The sequence below is a fragment of the Ambystoma mexicanum genome, chromosome 2p (genome assembly GCF_040938575.1).
Source record: "Ambystoma mexicanum isolate Mex_15411 chromosome 2p, UKY_AmexF1_1, whole genome shotgun sequence".
Taxonomy (NCBI): domain Eukaryota; kingdom Metazoa; phylum Chordata; class Amphibia; order Caudata; family Ambystomatidae; genus Ambystoma; species Ambystoma mexicanum.
In genome coordinates this window covers 961,161,979-961,181,621 of record NC_090923.1, presented here as the reverse complement: position 1 = coordinate 961,181,621, position 19,643 = coordinate 961,161,979, and positions in this window count along the sequence as shown.

Genomic DNA, 19,643 nt, shown 5'->3' with positions numbered 1-19,643 from the left:
GTAGTATCATCCTTTCTTTCCAACATTTTTACCGGACCGGCTCACCCGTAATGAGGCCCATAGACTTCTTCATCAGATGGTAGTCACATTGTGAAATGATTAACAAAAAGCAAGTTGAAAATGCCTTCCCCTTGAAAATGAATAAAAGGGCATACTCCCTTTGAACTTCATTAGATCTGGGAAGAGAATTTAATTGAATGCAGTCTACCCTATCTGCAGAGCAATACATATGATACCAGTAATGACATATACAATTGCAAGGATTCTTAAAGTGGGACCAGTAGATTTGAACATGTCATTCATGGTATAGTAGAACAAACTTGAAATGTTAATGTTAATGTTAAAGGATATTTGTACCGCGCATTATCACCACCGGAGTGGTCCCCTGGCACTCTGGCGGCTCTGAAAGAGGGAGGGAGAGGTGGGTTAGAGGGTGGAGGCTGGAAAAGTGCAAGATTGCAGTGATGTGCTGTTGGCAGCCTCAGCCCGGTGGTTCCGTCGGCTGGGCCTGGGGTGTACGCGGCCGGTAGTCGTCGTGTGCTGATGTGCGAGTCTATGTGTGTTTATTGTTTTGTTGTTGCAGTGTAGTGAAGTTTGTGCGGTTTGTTGTGCTGGAGGTTTGTGTTTGGTTTGGAGTTTGAGAGGTGTATGCAGAGAAGGAAATTGTTAGTGGTATTGGTTAGTTGGTATCTATATCCTGGATTGACCGGTTGGGCCCGTGTAATCTTACACGACAGGGTGCTTGCGTACCCAGTGCCTTAGAAGGTACGTGTCCGTTTTGCATTCGGGGCCGCTTGAGCATTTAGCTGTCCCCTCCGTCCGCTCCCTCAATAACTTTGCATGCTCCTCACCCCCGCCCACATGACCAGCGCACCTGCTAGTGTCCATACTTCCGATTGTGTGGTGATTGGTGGTTTCTCGTCCGTTCCACAATCCCGTGGTACCTAGTTGTAGCTGTACGGGCGGTGGGGGGTGGTAAGGATTGGCTGGGGTTCATGCCTCCGTCTCCCTGGGTCTCGCAGGTGGACCCCTGTGTCCAGCGTTAGCCCTACTGGTGCTCAGAGTATTTCTGTCGGTTGTAGGGGCTTGTCAATGTCCTTTCCTGTTAGGTCATTTGTCTTATTGTTGTTTCGGTTTTAGTCTTTGGTGTTGAAGAGCCAGGTTTTTAGTAGTTTCCTGAATTTAAGGTGATCTTTGGTGTTCCTTATTAATTTTGGGATGTTGTTCCAGGTTTTCACGGCTAAGTGGTAGAAGGCGGTGCCTCCGAGTTTTTTCTTGATGTAAGGTTTTTGTTCCAGTCCGATTTCGTTGGTTGACCTGAGTGGTCTCGTTGACTTGTAGATTGTTATTTTCTTTTGTAGGAATTCTGCTCCTTGTCCGCAGATTGCCCTGTGCGTTATGCACATTGTTTTGAAGGTGATACTGTGTTTTACTGGGAGCCAGTGTAGTGTTTTGAGGGCCAGGGTGATGTGGTCTCTTCTGGATAGTTTGAGGAGTAGTCTGGCTGCTGTGTTTTGGATCCGTTGTAGCTTCTTCAGTATGTATTCCGGTATACCGAGGTAGGGGCTGTTTGCATAGTCGATACTTGACATGATGAGGCCGAGGATAGTGAGTGTTTTGTGTGTGAAGGAGAGGAAAGGTAGTATTTTTTTTGCCGGGTGGAGAAGGAAGAAGCATTTCTTGACTGTCAGATTTAAAATAACAACCACTCAAAGCGAATCGCATTTTAGCCTACAAACTGCAGAGGGTGCATAATCGGAACAACATAGCTCATTTTATGGGGGAGGACGGCAAGACCGGATATACCAACACTGAAAAGTTGGAGGCTCTAGTAGCCCACCACAGCACAATCATGACAGGCCCACCAGCTCCGTCAGGCAGTCAGCCCTCACATTGGCAATATCTTCAGCCCACCTTGAGTCCCTAGAAGCCTTAATAACACTGGAAGGGGTATCCGAGGCCATCAAACATCTGAAAAGCACTGCCCCAGGCCCGGACGGACTGACAGCTAAATTTTACAAAACGTACGCACAAACCTTAGCCCCACAATTAACGCTCCTGTTTAACTCCCTCCTGGGGACCGGGAAGATTACCAAATCAATGGCGGAATCCCTCACCATACTAGTTCACAAGCCAGGGAAAGACCCCGAACAAGTAGCCTCTTACAGGCCTATAACGCTCATGAACATGGATGGGAAGATTTACTCTAAAGTACTAGCTTCCAGACTGGGGAGAATACTCCCAAGAATTATCACCAGAGACCAGACAGGGTTCATACCGTGCAGAGTAACGCACAATAATATTAGAAGGACGCTGAATCTCATTTGAAAGGACCAACAGAAGAGGGGAGGAACTACTGGTCATATGACTAGACACACAAAGCGTTCGATCTGGTGTACTGGGAATATATCAGACACACACTCATGCACATGGGATTCAGCCCCAATTTTGTGAAATGGACTATAGCAAACTATCAGTTCCCAACCACTCAATTATGGGTGAACGGCATAAGATCAGAGAATATAGCTATAACATGGGGCACACCTCAGGGCTGCCCATTATCCCCTCTCGTGTTTGCCTTGTACATGGAATCTTTTCCAGAAAGTATCCAACAGAACGCAGGTATCCAGGGGCTCACAGTAGGGGGAAGGGAATACAAAGCGGCATTATATGCGGACAACGTCCTCCTAACCATAACCTCATAATCTGAACACCTCCCTGAAACCTTTGTTAGAGGAGCTCGACGCTTTTGGGAAGGCATCCGGATACTGGGTGAACTATAATAAATCCTCCACCCTAGCTATCAATCTCACAAAAAACAGAAGGAAGTCCTCGCCCCCAGACTCCCCATCCCATGGGTGGACACTGCAATTGGATACCTGGGGGTCCGTATCCCCAGGAACCACACCAAGGTCTACCAGTGCAACTTCCCGCAGCTATTCAGGGATCTCCGGGGGGACCTAAAGCACTGCGACAGCCAAGAAATCTCGTGGCTGGGCAGAATAGCAGTGATAAAAATGAACTTGATCCCCTGGCTAATTTACCAATGCCGAGCGCTCCCAACACATATCCCAGAGAGTGATCTTGAAGCCCTACAGAGAGCTATATTGAAATTTATCTGGAAAGGGAAGAAACCCTGAATAGCGAAAAAGATCATGATACGGAGCTGGACCACAGGAGTTGTGGGGGTCCCGGACGTGTCCAGGTACAGGCGGGTGGCACAACTGTCGTACGCATTCACGTGGATCCAAACCACAGATCAACCATGCTGGATACAGATAGAGGATGCAATTGTGTAAGCCCCCCCGGCCGACCTTCCACACATGCAGACTCTGAAAACCCAGCCAAACTCAAATCCTCTCACTGTAAAACGTAACACTGTGGTGAGCTGGAAAGCATCAGCCCGGAAATGGGGAGGCACGGGGACTCTGGGCCCTCTCACACCAAATATGGGATAACCCTGGGTTCTCTCTGGGACTCCACTCCCAAAGCTTGTCAGCCTGGAAAGATGGGGGCCTCCGAAACGTCTCCGACTTCCTAGAGGGGGGCATTCCCCTCACGTTTGAAGGTTGCAAAGCGAAATTCAACATCCCGGAAGGGGAGAGGTTTCTCTACTCTCAGATTCATCACTGGGTATCCCAGAGGTTTGTCAAGGAGAGGGGGTTCAGGGAACTAACCCCGCTTGAACTAACATTAACGTTGACCCCCCCCCTAAACGGAAAGTCTCCACCCTGTATCGACTCCTGGATAAATCTGACCCCAACTCCAAAGAGAAATACATGATCAACTGGGCAAGAGACATGGGGCGAACAATAGACGTCACAGCTTGAGATAAGATCTGGGCAAGATTGCACAAAAGCACCCAATGTAACACCACAGAGAGGACGGGTATAAGGTCTGCTACAGATACTATACCACACCAGAGCAGCTGCACAAATCCTACCCAAGTATTTCACCGAACTGCTGGAGTGGCTGTTCCTCGTGGGAACACTGTTTCACCTTTTGTGGGCATGCCCAAAGGCAACGGACTACTGGGGCGCGGGAGGGGGGGGTTGTTGGACCATATCAAATCGATCACAGGTCTTGGAATTCCCTGGGACCCGGGGATTATATTGCTGGGAGATACCGGCGACTGGGAATTACCACTGACGGGCCAGCTAGCACGCCTATGCACCCACCTGTTGACAGCGGCCAAAGTCGCCCTAGCGAGACTGTGGAAGCACCCTGAGGGCCCCTCTATTCCGGTGTGGTGGTCCAAGTGCTGGGACATTGTAGTGGCCGAAAAGATCACAGCACTACGATCGGGAAATTTGAACTCCTTCCGAAATACCTGGGCCTCATTCATGGACTATGCAACAAGATTCCCCGGACTCACCAGGAGGCCCCCACTAACCCGCTTGCTGGAATGAGCCGAATGCCAGGGACTGACACCAAACGGAATGCCCAGCTCCCCAGGAAGCAGTGCGCTTCCCCACACCCGGTACCAACTAGGAGAATCCTTGCTAACTGTGTAATTGTGTCAAGCTCTCTTTTCTTTTCTTTTTCTACGCATGTGATGATGTCTGATGTCTTTATCTTCCCTTAAAATGCCAATAAAATATTAAGTTGAAAAAAACCCACTTTGAAATCATTATGTGTTGTTTTCCATGTACAGTACTGCACATAAAGTATAAAGATATTTATAGGCATGCTTTACATTCCATTACTTCAATAAAACGCCAACGTTTATAAATGCAATGTTTGTCTGCATTTCTCTAAAAGCCACAGAAATAAAATGACCTGCAGTGATTGCAACCCCCAATTAATCTAACAATGGCACTTTGGATTACTGTGCAGACTTAAAGTGTGACGCAGTGCGTTAAAAAAAAGCAGTCATGAAAATGTAGATCAAGCTGGAAATGCAAGATGTAAAGCAGACATTATGGAAGTAGGGCGTGTTGTTCTGCATTCCATGGGTGTCTTTTGCATCCGGGATACACCACATGCCTCTACCAGGTTTTGAAATAGTATCAGGCTAATATCCCCAGGATGTCCTAGATATATTGCATGAGGGTTAGAAGAATAAGAGGACCATGCTATCATCACAGACAAGTAAGTGTAAAAAGACCAAGAGCAGATGGCTTTAATCCGGATTCTCTAACGAAGACCACACCTGGAGAGACAACTGGCCAATTATAACCAAGGAGCTAAATAAAGATCATTCAATGTTTGGTACTCATCCCCACCTCTAATAAGATACTAGCTCGCTGGAAGGGGTCATAGAGGGTAATTTCCATCCTGGGAAACCTCAACCAACGAATACAGCCGACCAGAAAAAGAACAGATGGTCGTGAAAATGAACTGATAAAAGGTATGGAGTGATGATCCTGACCCATCTGATGTAGCAATTATTGCCATCGCCTAGGAGTAAAGAAGGAAACTCTGTAGAAATGTCAGTCAAACTACCAGTCTCCAGCCATCAAGACCTCTATGACCTAGTGCAGCACTTTAATGACGTCTTTGTGGGAAGATTAAGGCAGAGTAGAGGGGTGTTTCATTTGTATCTGAACACAACCGGCATAATCTGTCCCGTTATGACCATCTTGCATCCCTGGGACCCAGAGATGCATGATCAAAAAAAGAGGTAGAGAAGATGCTGTGCCTGGACTTCATTAAAGGTTCTCAGTGAGTGGCCCTCACCCAAAAAGGAGGAGGTGAAAGGAGATGATAGTAAGGAAGCAGTGAGTAGTGAAGGCAAGAAGAGAGGAAAAAGAAACCCAAGAGCAGGAGCGCAATACAGAGGCATAAGGAGGTCAGCAATGGGTGGGGATCTGTGGTTAGTCTGAAACGCTGAAGCCAGAGTTAACAGTCACTCCCCACCTAGGCCCGAGCCAACCTACCAAAGACCCACACTCAGAGGTCTCGGGCACTGCAGTTCGTGACCCTCGCCATCCTTCCAGTGTTCATCTATTTTTAGTGGGCAGAGGTGTGTGACCCCCTTGACCAAGGCACTAATTAAAAATTGAAGGAGAAGACAACGCCTGCCAGATTTTATGAAATAATTGTTGAGGGCACTCAAAACACATCAGACTCTGAGTGGCTTTCATGCCCTATAGTTTTCTGGCCAGGGGTACCGAAACTTTGAGGCTGTTAAATCCGAAATTGACTTTGATTTATTTAGGGCACCCAAGGAGAAGTCATTCTGCTGTTTTGTTTGCTTACCTGATTTAGCTGGAGGAGGAGCCATCCTGTTATTCATTTGATTTGAATCCATTTTACTATTGTTAATTCCCAAATAAAACCCCTTAAAATCACGAGATGAGTGTGTCGCAATTATCAGAAGTCTCTGGATGAAATTATAGTTTTGCTCATGTGTGATACACTAAGGTATTTCCTATGAGTTATGACCTCCTGGGGATTTGCTCCATCTGATGTGTGTCTCTGTTTCTCTTCTTTTCTTTTACCAGTGGGACCTGGTGTGTGACCGACTATCATGGAGGGAGTTTGCCCAGTCCATCTACATGACAGGGGTGCTGCTGGGTGCTTTAACGTTTGGAGGCCTCGCTGACAGGTGGGTAATACCGCAGTGTACAGTGATTTCCCCCAAACATTTGAAGTATAGATGATGGCTGGGTCGAAGTGTCCAAGCTTGGCACTGGTCCAGTCCAAAGAAAAGGCAAGCCAAGCTGGTAGGCCTTGGGGGCCACCAGTAGGGAGTGCTGCAAGATTGCTACTTCAAAAAAAAAAAAAACATTTTCGAGTGAGTGTTCAGGGAGAAAAGACATGTTGCCCGGTGGGAGTAGGGATTAAGGGTGTGGTTGGGGAGTGGAGAGAATATGTTACTTTGATGTCACAAAGGTCTTTGCACGGAGTGTGGAAAGTGCATGGACGATGAACTCATATGCTAAGAACTTATATGGGCTAATCTTGGAGCCCTCTTTGGGAAATATTAAAAACATCTGTCCGTCCCTGAAGTACATGTAGACCTTGATTGCATACAGTGTCACATATTGTCATGAGAGCCAGGGAAGTCTCTCTGAGCACATCTGATAACAAATACTGGCTTTGCAGATTGAGAGGGGGAGGGGAGTTAAAAGAAAATCTGTTAACTTATGCCATCAAGCATCCAGCTGCATTTTGAATATCCGGTACAGTGCTGGCCACCCTTTGTACAGTTGATTGCAGAGATCAATTCTCGATGTGATCACCTTATTGACCACTCTTTGGTTTGGATTGCAAGGAATAGAATTCGTTTTTCATCATACTCTTTGTTGGAAGACAGTGGCTTGATTTGTGATATGTGAGACCACTGATATTTGAGTGGCAGGAACAAATCCCAGTCCTTTAACTCCTTCCTTAGGTCAATTCTATGAACAACCCCAGTTGTGGGTAAGGATTATGGTATTTAACAGCTCCGTCATGGCTATTCTGCAGTAATGTCCATTAAATAGTGAGCCTGAAGCCATTCTACCTATCCAGTGAACCACGGTGGAGAGACACATGAAGGATCCGGGCACAATTTCTGAACTATCATAGAAAATATGAACGCCGTTGGCATGTTGCCACAAATGCACCAAAAACTGCATGAGATTGCAAAGGGGTCTCGCAAAGAAATTAAAGCAGAGGAGAGGATCCTCGAGGAATCCCACCATTCCAGCTGCACCTCAATTCTATTACATTTCAGATATTAGATTCATATTTTAAGAACTGAAAATCCTTTTTTAAAAGTGAAATGACAACTGCTGTCGCACTGCGGTTCATTATAAATGTGTGATTTCCCATGAAAAAAAGCCTTGGGGTAGATTAGAACGTGCATTGCCATATTACACACACTGCCTGCTTTATCAGTCAACTAATCTCTCTATTAGGATTTAGTTCGCACACATTTTATATGAGTGATTTAGCACTGTGTGTTACCCAATACTTTCATATATTTTGTCCACATTTTTCTGAGTGGAAGTGCATCAAACCTGCCCATTTTTAGTGACGTATGCTTTACCATGATATTGATGTTTTGTTTAACAAACAACATAAATACACTCATCTGTGTTTAAATATCATTTAAGAAACATACTGCAGAGTGCAGTTTCGAAGCATAGTGCCATAAGTGGTTTGGCACTACTGAATGACGTTATCTCTTATTTAAGAAGTCTGGAACAGAAGAGTCGTGAAAGAGTTATTATTTCGTGTCAAAGCATGTGTTAGGCAGAAACCTGTGCAGTTCCCTTGGGGAACACTGCAAAAGATTTAAGACTACAGGTAGAGCAGTAAACCCCTTTGGTAGCAGTCTGTACCACCCAGATTTACCTGGTAGCTGTGGCTGAGCAGTCAGACTTCTCTCAAGAAGAGTTAGGCAGTATGTAAAGTATACACAATATGTACCAAAACACAATAGCACAAGCAAACACTGACCAGAGCTTGGTTTCAAAAGTATATAGTTATTTATTTAAAATACACATAAGTTAAAAACACTCTAGCAAAAATATAGTAAAAGCACTTCAACACAGTTATACTGAAAGTAAATTCAATCCTTTCTCCTATCTAGACAACTCTAGGTTAACACCACTTAATTAAAACAGAGGTGAGTGCTTAACGTTAGATGACACTCTAGTAGTTTCCAAGAAAGGGAGAGAAAAAGCAGAAATAGGTTAGACACACCACTCTAAGGTCCAGAACACTTGCAATAGGCTTAAAGAAGAATAAAGTCACAGGTGAGCAAAAGTCACTAGGCAGGGCCCACTCTTAGAGTAGCCGGAGCGAAAATGTGCCCAAGATCACACTGTTAGTTAGAGATTCAAAGTCTTGCAAAGAGTCAAAAAGAGTTTAGAGTGGCTCAGAAAGTTTAGCCAAAGTGTCCCAGGCACTCCCAGGTTCGAAAGCCGGGGACTAAATCTACCCCGTACAGTCGGTAGCAAGGGAAGCCAGGCGGAACACAGTACCTTAAGCGGAAAGGATCCTCCAGCGGGGGCAGTTGTTCCAGGCAGCGACAGCAAGGCTCGACGTCGGTCAGGGGAGAAGAATATCTCGCTGAAGAGCAGAAGAGAAAGGTCGTAGCACTGCCCGGGAAGAAACCAGCCGCGGAGTCCTCCGGTTAAAGGGTTGGTACCGACTTTCGCGGTATGGGGGTAAAGTGTGGTATTCCGGATGCCGGGGTGCTTGGCACAGGCAAGGCGGCCACGAGATACCTCAAAAGGACGGAAAGAAGGCGAAAACTGGTTGTCCCCACCAGTCAAGGGAAGGAGCCACTCCGTTAAGAGTTCTCCTCGGTCGTCGGGAAAAAGTGGTGAGACGGTTCAGCAGGGCTCCACCGGGTGGTGTCGTCGAAGCAGGTCGGCTCAGCTCTTCCCTCGTCGGATTCTTGGTCCTGTGGCGACTTCTGAAGTCCCAGTCCCCAAAGCCCTGCTTTTATGCAGCAAACCCCCATTCACCCAGCCTAGCTGTCACTCAAACATGCTAAGTGGTGAGCCGGGCGGCTCACCACTTGGGCCAATCAGGACGGAGTGCGACTTGAGTTACCAAGGTAACTCAGTCCAGGGTGCCTAAATCCCCCTCCACCCCTCCTAAGTACCCCAGACAGAGTGGCACCACTTTGGAGGGCTTCTGTGGAGAAGCCCGCCAAAAGTGGAACAAAGGGCTCCACTTTGGGTCAGAGTTACAGAGGCGAACACCAACGCCATTTTAGAATCAAGTTTTGGCAAAAAGTCCCAACCGGAGTTATAAAAATAAATATATAAACCGGCGGTATGTTTAAGGCTACCGTAAATAAATAATTAAATGTGTTAGCCTAAAACAATGGGAAATCCCATAGGGAAATATTCGCGGTCGAATATAAAAAGTAGTTTCCACTGCCACCAGCCAAAACTCGATCAGGGGGGACGGAGACGTGCCCCCTCGACTAACAGACCCTGGGGCAATCGAATTGCCCCAGCCAGTACGTCCACAATATGATGGTTTGTACTGGTTCTGTTCAGGATTCAAGACTAGCAAAGTCTTTGGTGACTTTACATGCCCTGGGAGACAGTAGTCAGTCCCAGGGTATGGAGTCTATGTTGGGGAGTCCCTAGGACACCCCTGGGTCACGGCACAGAGGGTGCTGTGTGACCCACATCACAAAAATACATGAGGCCCTATGGAGTAAAAGACCCCATAGCCCATTCAACACAAGGTTTAACCAAGAAAACACACTTCAACATGTCCAAGAGTGAGGGTAAAAGAGTCTCACTCTTGGCAGGAGAAAAAAATTAAACCCCAGAAATCCAGCAAAGCTGCTGGGGGACTCACTAGGTAGGGAAATTCAGCCTAAACAGAGAATTCTCCCTAACACTCGCCCCCCCCAGACTAAGGGACAGGAGGATTTAATCCACTCCTGGATGAACCTCATACCTCTAGTCGATGATATACATCTTAGAGAGTCCATCAGCATTTTGATGGTGACACCTTGACCTATGTTCAATGGAGAACTCAAAGGTTTTCTTTTGCAAGCTAACGGACCTACAGACCCTTTGAGGAACATCAGTCTTTTTGTTATAGGGGATCTGGTTGACCAGTCCCTCAGAAGTTGGTACAACTTCTGAACCTATGTTAGGCTTTTTCAAGGGGTCCTTATAAAGGATTCCCTTAGATCTAGAGGGGCCTCCAAGGTTCCTCACCACCTCTCTTGTGGGAGCAGGTTGGGTCTTAGGCCTCTTGGTTGGAGGGGTTGGGGTTAGGCAATGTACCTGCTTCCCCTTCCTCTTAGATCTACCCTTACCTATTTTAGGAGTTTCCCCCCTAATATTAGGATTTGAGTTGGGGTCTTCAGTAGAAGGTCCAACAGTCTGAAGGTTTTTGGCCTTAGACTTTTCTTTTCTGGTTTTCCACCAGCACTGAGAATTACCAGTTCTCTCAGGTCCAGATAGGGGCCTAGTTGGTCTATCCACCTCTTCCTCAGAAGCAGGGGGAGTCAGAGACTCTGAGACTAGGGGAACAATGATGGAGCTTGGTTGGGGCGCCCATGTTCCTAGCATACTATCCTGAAATGTGCCTGGGTTAGAGGTCAACTTACTAACACCAGGGCTTGTAGTGGGGTTCTCAGTAGAGGGTCCCACAGGCTTAGAAGGGTCCTTCAAGGTAGCCTGTCTAGCCAATTTGGTTAAGTTCTGCTTCTCCATACTGGGAGGCCTGGGGGTATGTGACACTACTCCTAGAGTTCTTAGGTCATTCCCTAACAGGACCTTCCCAGGTACCTCAGTCTGAACACTGACAGGGATCCTCACTGTCATGTTGTTACACTGAATGAGGGCTGGTAGGATAGGAACCATTTGGACAGGGCCTCCAGACATCTTAGTGGGACCTTTGGGTGCTTTGGCCACATCCTCAGGTTGAAAGAAGCTTTCATCCACTACTGTTCTGCTGGCCCCAGTGTCTCTCCTGGCAGGAGTATCCTGGCCATTGACAAGAACACTGTCCACATAATACACCTTAGAGTTAACAGGTAGGGAGTTATACACAACCCTATTCTGGGGACTAACCAGACCCATAGGCTCTAAGTTTACAGTTGCTTGAAGACCCAAGGGTTCTTCAGCAAAGAGTTCAAAGTGGGCACTAGCCATCTGTACTTCATCCTCAGGAGTGAAGGCTAAGGAGACTGTGCTGATCCCTGCAGGTTTACCCTTGCACTTGGGATCTCCTTTGATATGGTCAGTACCCTGACAGACATAGCATTGTCCAAATGCTCTCTGGAAGGGTGGCTTGTTCTGACCTCCTTCTGGCTTGTGGCCAGAAGGTACAGTAGCCTGACTAGGTTTCCCATGTGGCTTACCCTGGTTATTTTGTGGTTTGGGGCCCTCTTTGGGATAGGAATTATTAGAATTCTCTTTGGAGTCTTTTTTAGGCTGTTTCTCCCCATCCTTCTTCTGAGTTACCCCAGAATCCTTGTGAGTGGCCCTGTTGGCAACCCACAAGTCAGCAGCCTTAGCTAGTTTCCGGGAATCTAATTCCTTGGAATCAGCCAAGTGTTGTCTGAGCTCAGGAGAGCAGGCATCATAAATAGTCTCCAACATAAACAAATTCTTCATACCTTCATAAGTGTTCACCTTGTAACCCTTAATCCATCCCTCTAAGTTTTTCAAACATTCACTCACCCAGGTAGCCCAAGGGGTACCATCATGCTTTTTGAGGCTCCTAAACCTCTTAAGATACTGGGAAGGGGTCTTCCCAAACCTAGCTATCAAAGCTAGTTTCACACATTCATAGTCCTTCCTATCCTCCTCCCCCATCTCCATTACCACATCAGTTGCAACAGGGGGAAGCCTAGAGAACAACCAGGTGAGTAAGTCATTTCCTGTGATGTTCTGGAGCCCATGATTATATTCAAACAGAGACAACCAATCCAACACATCCAACTTAGGCTCATACATACCAACCAATTCTTTAGGCATCCGGGGTCTTTTAGGACTGGAACTTCTAGAGGAGCCAGAGAGAGAAACATTCTCAACAGATAATTTCTTCATTTCTAAGTCATACTTGAGCTCCATTTCCCTTAGCCTTAGTTCTTTGTCAGTTTGAGCATTAAGTTTCTTATACTCCAATTCTAGCTTCATTTTCTCCAGTTCAAAGTACTGAGGACTAAATGTGGGACCTGGTAAAGGTCCAGTAGGCACAGCAGGTAGAGCAGGCAGAGGCCTAGGGGGGACAGTTACAACAGCCTCACCCTCCTCTTCTGACTCTTCCTCAGAAACATCAACATTTTGCTCCATGTTAACTTCAATACTGTCATCTACAGTTGCTGGAGTGGTAGGCTCCTCTGAACCATCACCCAGACTTTGGTTAGCTAACAATCTTTCAATCAGCTCCATTTTCTTGCCCTTAGTCAGGAGATCCTTATGTTTACAGAGCACTCTTAAACAATCAGCAGTTTTGGCTGCAAGGGACTCTTGACTATAGCTTTCTATAACTGACATGTTAGAGGTTTTACTTTTTCAGTGCTAAGCTTTGTGGTTAGTTGCACTAAGGTATCTAAAGCACAATAAAATGTATACTCAATACAAATCCCACCGCTGTACACCAGTGTTAGGCAGAAACCTGTGCAGTTCCCTTGGGGAACACTGCAAAAGATTTAAGACTACAGGTAGAGCAGTAAACCCCTTTGGTAGCAGTCTGTACCACCCAGATTTACCTGGTAGCTGTGGCTGAGCAGTCAGACTTCTCTCAAGAAGAGTTAGGCAGTATGTAAAGTATACACAATATGTACCAAAACACAATAGCACAAGCAAACACTGACCAGAGCTTGGTTTCAAAAGTATATAGTTATTTATTTAAAATACACATAAGTTAAAAACACTCTAGCAAAAATATAGTAAAAGCACTTCAACACAGTTATACTGAAAGTAAATTCAATCCTTTCTCCTATCTAGACAACTCTAGGTTAACACCACTTAATTAAAACAGAGGTGAGTGCTTAACGTTAGATGACACTCTAGTAGTTTCCAAGAAAGGGAGAGAAAAAGCAGAAATAGGTTAGACACACCACTCTAAGGTCCAGAACACTTGCAATAGGCTTAAAGAAGAATAAAGTCACAGGTGAGCAAAAGTCACTAGGCAGGGCCCACTCTTAGAGTAGCCGGAGCGAAAATGTGCCCAAGATCACACTGTTAGTTAGAGATTCAAAGTCTTGCAAAGAGTCAAAAAGAGTTTAGAGTGGCTCAGAAAGTTTAGCCAAAGTGTCCCAGGCACTCCCAGGTTCGAAAGCCGGGGACTAAATCTACCCCGTACAGTCGGTAGCAAGGGAAGCCAGGCGGAACACAGTACCTTAAGCGGAAAGGATCCTCCAGCGGGGGCAGTTGTTCCAGGCAGCGACAGCAAGGCTCGACGTCGGTCAGGGGAGAAGAATATCTCGCTGAAGAGCAGAAGAGAAAGGTCGTAGCACTGCCCGGGAAGAAACCAGCCGCGGAGTCCTCCGGTTAAAGGGTTGGTACCGACTTTCGCGGTATGGGGGTAAAGTGTGGTATTCCGGATGCCGGGGTGCTTGGCACAGGCAAGGCGGCCACGAGATACCTCAAAAGGACGGAAAGAAGGCGAAAACTGGTTGTCCCCACCAGTCAAGGGAAGGAGCCACTCCGTTAAGAGTTCTCCTCGGTCGTCGGGAAAAAGTGGTGAGACGGTTCAGCAGGGCTCCACCGGGTGGTGTCGTCGAAGCAGGTCGGCTCAGCTCTTCCCTCGTCGGATTCTTGGTCCTGTGGCGACTTCTGAAGTCCCAGTCCCCAAAGCCCTGCTTTTATGCAGCAAACCCCCATTCACCCAGCCTAGCTGTCACTCAAACATGCTAAGTGGTGAGCCGGGCGGCTCACCACTTGGGCCAATCAGGACGGAGTGCGACTTGAGTTACCAAGGTAACTCAGTCCAGGGTGCCTAAATCCCCCTCCACCCCTCCTAAGTACCCCAGACAGAGTGGCACCACTTTGGAGGGCTTCTGTGGAGAAGCCCGCCAAAAGTGGAACAAAGGGCTCCACTTTGGGTCAGAGTTACAGAGGCGAACACCAACGCCATTTTAGAATCAAGTTTTGGCAAAAAGTCCCAACCGGAGTTATAAAAATAAATATATAAACCGGCGGTATGTTTAAGGCTACCGTAAATAAATAATTAAATGTGTTAGCCTAAAACAATGGGAAATCCCATAGGGAAATATTCGCGGTCGAATATAAAAAGTAGTTTCCACTGCCACCAGCCAAAACTCGATCAGGGGGGACGGAGACGTGCCCCCTCGACTAACAGACCCTGGGGCAATCGAATTGCCCCAGCCAGTACGTCCACAATATGATGGTTTGTACTGGTTCTGTTCAGGATTCAAGACTAGCAAAGTCTTTGGTGACTTTACATGCCCTGGGAGACAGTAGTCAGTCCCAGGGTATGGAGTCTATGTTGGGGAGTCCCTAGGACACCCCTGGGTCACGGCACAGAGGGTGCTGTGTGACCCACATCACAAAAATACATGAGGCCCTATGGAGTAAAAGACCCCATAGCCCATTCAACACAAGGTTTAACCAAGAAAACACACTTCAACATGTCCAAGAGTGAGGGTAAAAGAGTCTCACTCTTGGCAGGAGAAAAAAATTAAACCCCAGAAATCCAGCAAAGCTGCTGGGGGACTCACTAGGTAGGGAAATTCAGCCTAAACAGAGAATTCTCCCTAACAGCATGCAACACGTTCATAGCTGTCAAGGGCCCCATCTCGTGTGACACCTTGAGACGCTCCTGTTTTTTTTTTTTACTTTGAAGTCTGAGACTTGTAGGCCCATACTTAACGAGAAAATCTACACACACATTATTGCATAGCACATTGGCACCATGTGCGCCTTTCTTTGTTCAAGTGCTACAAGCATCTATACCCCTCTCATCCTTTGTTTTCAAAATACTGTACAACTAAAAATTAAAGTCTTTTTTAATGTCTAGACATGTCACAACTCCAGGCCGATTTTAAAATCTTTTATTTCCAAAATAAACACAACAAAATACCATCTTCGCTCTCTCCCATCAGCCCTGGCCACTTTAGCACCTAATGTTTTTCATTCATACCGTTTTGATAAGGAACTGAACAAAAACATTATATTCCATATCTTTTATTGCTGTTGTGGAGAAAGTGTACTGTGGAACCCTAGGTATTTGTATTTTGTATTTATTGATTTATAGAGCGCTTTACACCAAAGCGCTGTACAATTGAACAACTTAGTACATGAAAACATAAACAAAGGTCACACCGCTCATGCACTCGTTCAAGCACGCAATGATACGCGGGACACAAAGCTCCAGAGACACGTCTTACTTTATTCACTGCGTGTTAACCAACTGGCTTCCTCCCCCTATCTGCCCCCCCTCCCTAGCCCAACGTCACTTCCCGCCCCTGGGACCGCAACGGCGGACCTCCCACTAAATGATGTGGAGGGGCTGCTGATCAGGATGTTGCAGCACATCCTGACATCTCCCCCTTTTTAACATGTCACGGACTGTGTCCCTTACCCCATCTCTTCAATGAGTCTTTGGGGTTTTATGCAACTTCTCTGTGGCCTTCCATGCCTACGAGGGGTGGACGAGGCCAAAGGTGACTGTGTCCCCTTTTTTTCATCTTCCGATGCCTCACTGTCTCCCAGATATGGTTCATCCTGCCATCTTCCCTCTAAACTTTCTTCCGCCCTTCGCCAGGCAGGTTCAGGTGGAGCTGCCGCTCTCCTGAAGTAGGACACATTGAGTGTCGTTACGGAGTGACCTTCTCCCTCGGCTGTGATCATGTTGCCTTTCTTTTGTGTCACTGTTAGCGACTCTGGTGCAAAGGTGGCATCCTCTTTTCACCCTTTCTGTTGTTTTAGGAGTAGTTGATCCCCGGGTTCCAGAGTTGACTCTTGGGCTCGTCTGCGCACATCGCCTGCGTCCTTCATTTTCTGTTTTCCTTCTGTGTCGTTCAGTCGGGCCTGTTGTTCCAGTGGCGTTGGGAGCTCTGGTCTTGGGTCCTCGGGTAATCTTGTCTTGACTGGTCTCCTGAACATTAAGTCAGCCAGGCACATCCCTGTGGTGCTGTGAGGGGTGTGTCGATATTCCCTTAGCAGTTGATAGAGAGCTTGTTCAAAGGGTTTGTTCAATATGTTGGCTATTTGTAGGGTCCGTTTAATGCTTGCCATGAACCTTTCAACAATGCTGTTCGATTGAGGCCATCTGGGGGTTATTTTTCTGTGTTGGAAGCCCATGTATTTTGCGAAGTTCTGGAAGTCCGAACTGGTGAATGGTGGGCCGTTGTCAGACTTTATTATTCTCGGGACCCCGTATGTGGATAACATGTGGATGCAGGTGGCGGCTGTGCTTTCGACCAGTTGTGCTTCTGGGAAGCGTGAATGTTCATCGATCAGTACCAGTACGTATGTGCCGTTCCTGAGTGGGCCAAACATGTCCACCGCCAATTCATCCCAGACCCGTTCCGGGAGTGGGGACATTTGCAGTGGATTCGGATGTGGTGACGGGGCTACTTGCACGCATGTCGTGCATCCCCCACCAACCATTCCACCAAGGTATCCAGCTTGGGGAACCATACCCTTTGTCTCAGTAGTCCTTTGGTTGCTGCCACCCCCCTGTGTCCTTCATGTGCAAGCTGGACCGTCTTCTCACGGAGGGACTCGGGTATGACAACCTTGCATCCCTTAAGGATGACCTGGTCCTCTACAATGGAGAGTTCGTCCCTTACCTGGTCCAACCACCTGATGTCGTCCTTTACCGTCTCCAGTTCGCGTCTGGCTTGCTGTTTTATGTGAGCGCGTTTGTCCAGCAGTATGCAGTGCCGGACTATATGCAGGGCTGGGTCCTGTTCTGATTGGGCGACCATCTCAGACCATCCTACAAGGAGCTGTTGCAGGTGGTGGACCACGTAGTTGATGTACGTGTCCGCTATGGACGGTTGATCACCCGCTGGTCCCGTGGGGTGGCGGGACAAGTAGTCCGCTGGATTGTCTTCCTTGCCCAGGCGGTGTTTGATGACGAACTTGTAGTCTTGGAGGCGCAATCCCCACCTTGCGATTCTCTGAGGCATTCTTGCCTTGGGGTCTCCGTAGATTGTGAGCAGAGCTTGGTGGTCAGTTATGACTGTGAATGCTTTCCCGTATAAAAATAGATGGAGATATTCACAAGCCCACACTACCGCCAGGCTCTCTTTCTCCGCTTGGGAGTACACTTGTTCTGTGGTAGTGAGGCTCCTGCTGGCGTATGCCACGATGAATATGTCGGATGGACTTGCCGGGTCTTTCTGGGTGAGCATGGCGCCCAGGTCTACATCACTTCTGTGTTCCATTGTTCATCAAAGTACGCCATGTCCTCTGCTTTGGTGATAGCGTTGTGGATGGTTTCGAACGCTTGCCGACAGTTCTTGGACCACTCAAAAGGTTGATCCTTGCCAGTGAATAGGCGCAGAGGGTTGCTTACCGTGGTGTAGTCTTTTAAGTACCTAGCGCAATAGCTGTTAAGTCCAAGGAAGGAGTGGAGCTCCGTTGTGTTCGTGGAGGGTGAGGCCGTGTTGAGAGCGGCGACTTTGTCTGGGTCTGGACGCATCCCTTTGTCCGAAAAAATGTGTCCGAAAAATCATAGGGACCCCTTGCTGAATTTGCATTTGTCCTTGTTAAGGGTGAGACCTGCTGCTTCCAATGCGGCGCACACTCGGTGGAGGGCCACGTCGTGCTCTTCCTTGGTCTTTCCGAACACTAGTACGTCATCTGAGTAATTTAGGCAGTTTGGCACGTGTCGTATTACCCTGTGGATCTCCTCCTGAAAAATGTCTGCGGCCGAAGAAATGCCGAAGCTGAGCCTCTTATTTTGGAAGAGTCCCATGTGGGTCAGGGATGTCGTGATGTATCGTGATTCGGGGCTTATTTCTATTTGATGGTACCCCTTTGTTAGGTCTAATTTTGAGAATGTCTTGGCTCCGTGGAGGAGGTGAATCATATCTGTGATTCGTGGTGCCTGATGCCTCTCTCTTTCGATTGCCACGTTCGCCCTTCTCATGTTGACACATAGTCGAATCGACCCGTCTGGGGACTTTTTGGGGCGGGGACTATGGGAGACACCCATGGAGTTGGGCCGGTGACGGACTCAATGACTTGTGCCTTGATGAGTTTTTCTAACTCCTCTACCACCTGCCTCTGTATGTTTACAGGTATCCCCCTGGAGTGCTGCGCCACTGGTGGGACGTCAGGGTTGATGTGTAGGTGAAATTTCCTGTTTTTGAGCTTTCCTAGACCTTTAAACAGCTTTGGGAATGCATCCTCAATTGTTTCTGGTTTCGCGAAGTATTTGTGGGCCATTAATTGATATAGAATGTGCACCAGCCCCATGTCAACCGCCGTTTTAAAGCTTAGGATGCAGCCACTGTTGGCCTCGGTCTTGAGTATGTGTAGTGCAATCTTCGCGGCCTGGGACTTGTGCGCGCACCAGGCTTTGATGGTGCCTTTGCATGGTAAAGGAGTTGTTGCGCCGTAAGGGTATATATCCACAGTGGCCTTATGTATGTTTGGTGGATGGGTCAGGGAGTTATAGGCCTGTTCACTGATGATGTTAACAGTGGCTCCTGTGTCTATGAGGAACTCCAGGGGTGTGTCATTCACTTGCAGCGTGAGGATGGGGCTATGTTGGGTGGCTGTTTCGTTGTTAAGCGCCCAGACATATGCCTTCTTTCTCTGGTATTCCTCGGATGAGGGAGTGTCACTGGCCGAGGGTGACCACATTTCAATGTATCTAACAAATCGTCTTCTCTGGCTTCGCCTCGATGTGTCCGCTGGTCGCCTTTCCTCATTGGTATTGGTGATTCTACGTTCTCTGTCCTCTCTGCGTTATGTTCTGGGGTCATTGTCTGGTCCCATGTCTGGCGGGCTTTGGCGGGAGCTCCTCCTGCGTTCTTGCGTTCTCTGCCTGCTCAGCGTGGGCACGTTTTTGCATACCGCCCTAAAGTGGTCCATCCCGCTACAGGCGGCACATTGTTGGCCCACCACTGGGCAGTCTCCTGTATGTGGCAGTCTACCCGCACCTGTAGCAGGTGGCTTTCGATCGCTTGCTGCCTTGGCTTGCAAAAGTGGCCAGTTTGTTGATTTGGTCCTGATGTGTTGCAGGCTGTTGTACGGCTATTTTGCCAAGGCTGTCCAACTGTGACTCCACAGCTG